Below are 4,974 nucleotides of genomic sequence, written 5' to 3'. Positions count from 1 at the left end.
GAACCTCCATACTGTTCTCCATAGTGGCTGTATCAATTTGCATTCCCACCAGCAGTGCTAGAGTGTTCCCTTTTCTCCACACCCTCTCCAGCATTTATTGTTTGTAGAGTTTTTGATGATGGCCATTCTGACCGGTTTGAGATGATATCTCATTGTGGTTTTGATTTGCATTTCTCTAATGATTAATGATGTTGTGCATTCTTTCATGTGTTTGTTGGCAATCTGTATATCTTCTTTGGAGAAATGTCTATTTAGGTCTTCTGCCCATTTTTGGATCCAAAACAACCCAAACATTCCTTTGATTCCAAACCCTGTTCCGTCTTCCAGTGTTTTCCTCCAGTATCCCAGAATTACTCCCTGCCTTTAACAGGCAACCTAGAACATCTGTTCCTTCTTCAGACTGTACTCTGAAAAGGTACTTTTTTAACCCAGGTTAGTACTTCACCCAAGAATAATCTTGAGTAAAAACACACTTTTGGTTTCCTTTTCCTCTTTTTTCGTTGCTGACAAAATTGTTTTATAGTCTCCTGTGATCTTTGCAGCAGTACATGTATATTGCAAACAGAAATGGTCAGAAAAATCCAGAAGCATAAAGTCCATCCCTGATCCTAAACCTGAAAGACCACAACTGTAACTACTTTGGTGCAGAACTTTTCAGTTGATTTTCTAGGTTATCACGCACATACACGCAAACAATTTCTCTCTCTCTCTCTCTTTTAATGGCATGACTATAATGGTTTTACTTTTTGATTAATAGACTATTTCTTAAGGCATTTTTAAGTCGATAGAAAAATTGCGAGCTGTCCCTAGCTGTGCAGCTTTGAACACGAGTGTAACTGGGCATGCCTCAATGTCCCAATGTGTGGAGAGGGCAAACTTTTCTTTCTCACTCACAGAACTGCTTCTGAGGATAATCTGAAAGAAGAGGCACAAAAGGGGATTTGAAAGGTATCAAATGCTGAGCAAAAATAAAGGGCAGGGGCTTCCCTGGCAGTCCAGTGGTTAAGACTTCGCCTTCCAGTGCAGGGGGTGCGGGTTCGATCCCTGGTCGGGGAGTTAAGATCCCTCATGCCTTGCGGCCAAAAAACCAAAACATAAAAACAGAAGCAGTATTGTAACAAATTCAATAAAGACTTTAAAAATGGTCCACATCAAAAAAAAATCTTAAAAAAAAATAAAATAAAGGGCAATTCTGACTTTAAAAATCTTCATTGGGTCTTAAATGGTTTCCTGTTCCCATTTTCACAATGGCCACCAGGGCAGCTGCTTCACTGGTGGTTGCTGTTAACTCTACTTCTTCTGGAGGGTTGGGGAGATGGGGTGGTGGGGAGAGTTATTTAAGAAAAGCAATTTGCATGTGGCTGGGATTTAAGGGAGTGCAGGACAGGAGCCCAGGAGCTAATGTTCTCTATTGCATCGTATGAGAAAATTACACCAAATTATGAAAAATCAGACTTATCCCTGACATGCATATTCTTTTGTTAAGAATTCTTCATTCAAAGAGAATCTGGAGCAAAGTCCACACTGGCCTGAGTTTTTAGCCATGACCTTAAGGGAAGCATTGCTTTCTATTATCAGAGGTGGTGTGGGAGCAGGGGATGGGAGGGAGTATCTCCCAGACTGGAGAGATCATTAATAAACACTCTTTGCCATGAGTAAGATAGCGATGGTAATTATTTATAACCATAATGGCAGGTATTAACTGAGCACTTCCTACGTAGCAGACTCCACAGAAGTGCTCCTCTCAGATCCCCAACTGCAGAGGACAGATCTGTGCTGGCCCATTGTTAGAAAAATAAAGTTCACACACTTTGCCATAAATCAAACAAGTAAGCCTGGTAGGGGTTCCATAAGAAATGTCTTGGCCCCAAATTGTGCCAGTTTGCTGTTTACTGTTGCTCGCATGGTTTAACCAGGACTGCCCCAGGAGAGATACTATTGGATGGGCCAAAAGTTTCATTCGGTTTTTGCCGTACGATGGCTCTCGCAGCACTTAGTTGGCTTTAACTTCATTCCAAACAAGTTTGTTAGATTGCACGTGACAGCTGTCACATCAGCGTGTATTTTAAAAAAGACATCAAAATTGGTGAATTTTTGTGTAGCCATTTTAATATTGAAGATGGAAGAAAAAAAGCAACATTTTCGGCATATTATGCTTTATTATTTCAAGAAAGGTAAAAAGGCAACTGAAACGCAAGAAAAGATTGGTACAGTGTATGGGGAAGGTGCTGTGACTGATCGAACGTGTCAAAAGTGGTTTGCGAAGTTTTGTGCTGGAGATTTCTCGCTGGACGATGCTCCACGGTCGGGTAGACCAGTTGAAGTTGATAGCGATCAAATCAAAACAATAATTGAGAACAATCAACGTTATACCATGTGAGAGATAGCTGACACACTCAAAATATCCAAATCAAGTGTTGAAAATCATTTGCACCAGCTTGGTTATGTGAATCACTTTGATGTTTGGATTCCACATAAGTTATGCGAAAAAAACCTTCTTGACTGTATTTCCGCATGTGATTCTCTACTGAAACGTTTCAGTACTGAAAACGTTCCGTTTTTAAAGCAAATTGTGACAGGCGATGAAAAGTGGATACTGTATAATGTGGAACGGAAGAGATCGTGGTGCAAGCGAAATGAACCACCACCAACCACACCAAAGGCCAGTCGTCATCCAAGGAAGGTGATGTTGAGTAAATGGTGGGATTGGGAGTCCTCTATTATGAGCTCCTTCTGGAAAACCAAACAATTAATTCCAACAAGTACTGCTCCCAATTAGAACAACTGAAAGCGGCACACGATGAAAAGCGTCCAGAATTAGACAACAGAAAAAGCACAATCTTCCATCAGGGTAACACAAGACCGCATGTTCCTTTGATAACCAGGCAAAAACTGTTACAGCTTGGCTGGGAAGTTCTGATTCATCCGCCGTATTCACCAGACATTGCACCTTTGGATTTCCACTTATTTTGGTCTTTATAAAATTCTCTTAGTGGAAAAAAAACTTCAATTCCCTGGAAGACTGTAAAAGGCACCTGGAACAGTTCTTTGCTCAAAAAGATAAAAAGTTTTGGGAAGATGGAATTATGAAGTTGCCTGAAAAATGGCCGAAGGTAGTGGAACAAAAGGGTGAGTATGTCGTTGTTCAATAAAGTTCTTGGGAAAATGAAAAATGTGTCTTTTATTTTTACTTAAAAAACTGAAGGCATGTGCTCACTTCAGCATCCCATATACTAAAATCGGAACGATACAGAGAAGATTAGCATGGCCCCTGCGCAAGGATGACACACAAATTCGTGAAGCATTCCATATTTTTAGAGGGAGGAGATATGAGGATAAATGTGTATGTATAGCTGATTCACTTTGTTATAAAGCAGAAAATAACACACCATTGTAAAGCAGTTATACTCCAATAAAGATGTTAAAAAAAAAAAACTGAAGGCACTTTTTGGCCCACCCAGTACGATTCTAGAAAATGTTAAGCATTTCTTTTTATAACTGTAATTTTTACAATAATGTTAATTTTTAATCAGGTTAATTTTTTTCAATTTATGGTTTTACACTACCACCTAAATTAACGAAGCAATTTGTTATTAACTTGTACCATTTTAAAGGATTTAATAATGTTTACAGTCATGATAGTAGACAAAATTTTGGCAGTTTTGTTACTCTCCAATCAAATATCATTTATTTTTACTTCTTTTTAGTTTGAAATAATTTCAAACTTTCAGAAGAGTTGCAAGAATAGTGCAAAGAATTCCCATAAACCCTTTAACCTAGATTCACCAATTTTTAATATTTCACCAGTTTACTTTATAAATTTGTGTGTATACATACATAAAGTCAGATGTTCTTAGTATGTTTATTGACAGAGCAAAAATTGTGAATGACGTAAAAGCTAATGCTCTGACATCAAGAATATTACCTTTATTGTGTGGTAATATAGAAGCTGATCATAAACAACTATTTCTGTTTGTTGAAGTACAGTGGTTACTGAAATAGGAATGTTTGAACTCAGGAACAAACTCTTGATTTTAAAAGTTGGTTTCTACTTTTTAAAGATACAATTTTTTTAAATTAATTAACTTATTTTTATTTTGGGCTGCACTGGGTCTTCGTTGCTGCGCGTGGGCTTTCTCTAGTTGCAGCGAGCCGGGGCTACTCTTCGTTGCAGTGCACGGGCTTCTCATTGTGGTGGCTTCTCATGTTGTGGAGCATGGGCTCTAGGCATGCCGGCTTCAGTAGTTGCGGCACATGGGCTCAGTAGCTGTGGCTTGTGGGCTCTAGAGTGCAGGCTCAGTAGTTGTGGCGCATGGCAGCAGTGCAAGAGTGTTCCCTTTTCTCCACACCCTCTCCAGCATTTATTGTTTCTAGTTTTTGATGATGGCCATTCTGACCGGTGTGAGATGATATCTCATTGCAGTTTTGATTTGCATTTCTCTAATGATTAATGATGTTGAGCATTCTTTCATGTGTTTGTTGGCAATCTGTATATCTTCTTTGGAGAAATGTCTATTTAGGTCTTCTGCCCATTTTTGGATCCAAAACAACCCAAACATTCCTTTGATTCCAAACCCTGTTCCGTCTTCCAGTGTTTTCCTCCAGTATCCCAGAATTACTCCCTGCCTTTAACAGGCAACCTAGAACATCTGTTCCTTCTTCAGACTGTACTCTGAAAAGGTACTTTTTTAACCCAGGTTAGTACTTCACCCAAGAATAATCATGAGTAAAAACACACTTTTGGTTTCCTTTTCCTCTTTTTTCGTTGCTGACAAAATTGTTTTATAGTCTCCTGTGATCTTTGCAGCAGTACATGTATATTGCAAACAGAAATGGTCAGAAAAATCCAGAAGCATAAAGTCCATCCCTGATCCTAAACCTGAAAGACCACAACTGTAACTACTTTGGTGCAGAACTTTTCAGTTGATTTTCTAGGTTATCACGCACATACACGCAAACAATTTCTCTCTCTCT

General features: G+C 39.0%; 1 non-coding gene across 1 annotated transcript; it reads left to right on the top strand.

Moving 5' to 3' along the window:
* The first annotated feature begins 3,209 nt into the window (after positions 1-3,209).
* LOC112064124 (U6 spliceosomal RNA) lies at positions 3,210-3,316 on the top strand. The gene has a single exon (XR_002891377.1). It is a non-coding gene; the product is annotated as a U6 spliceosomal RNA (small nuclear RNA).
* Positions 3,317-4,974: the final 1,658 nt, after the last annotated feature.

The sequence above is a fragment of the Physeter macrocephalus genome, chromosome 19 (genome assembly GCF_002837175.3).
Source record: "Physeter macrocephalus isolate SW-GA chromosome 19, ASM283717v5, whole genome shotgun sequence".
Taxonomy (NCBI): domain Eukaryota; kingdom Metazoa; phylum Chordata; class Mammalia; order Artiodactyla; family Physeteridae; genus Physeter; species Physeter macrocephalus.
The sequence above is the reverse complement of the archived record's forward strand: the minus strand, read 5'-3'. Positions and strand labels throughout refer to the sequence as shown.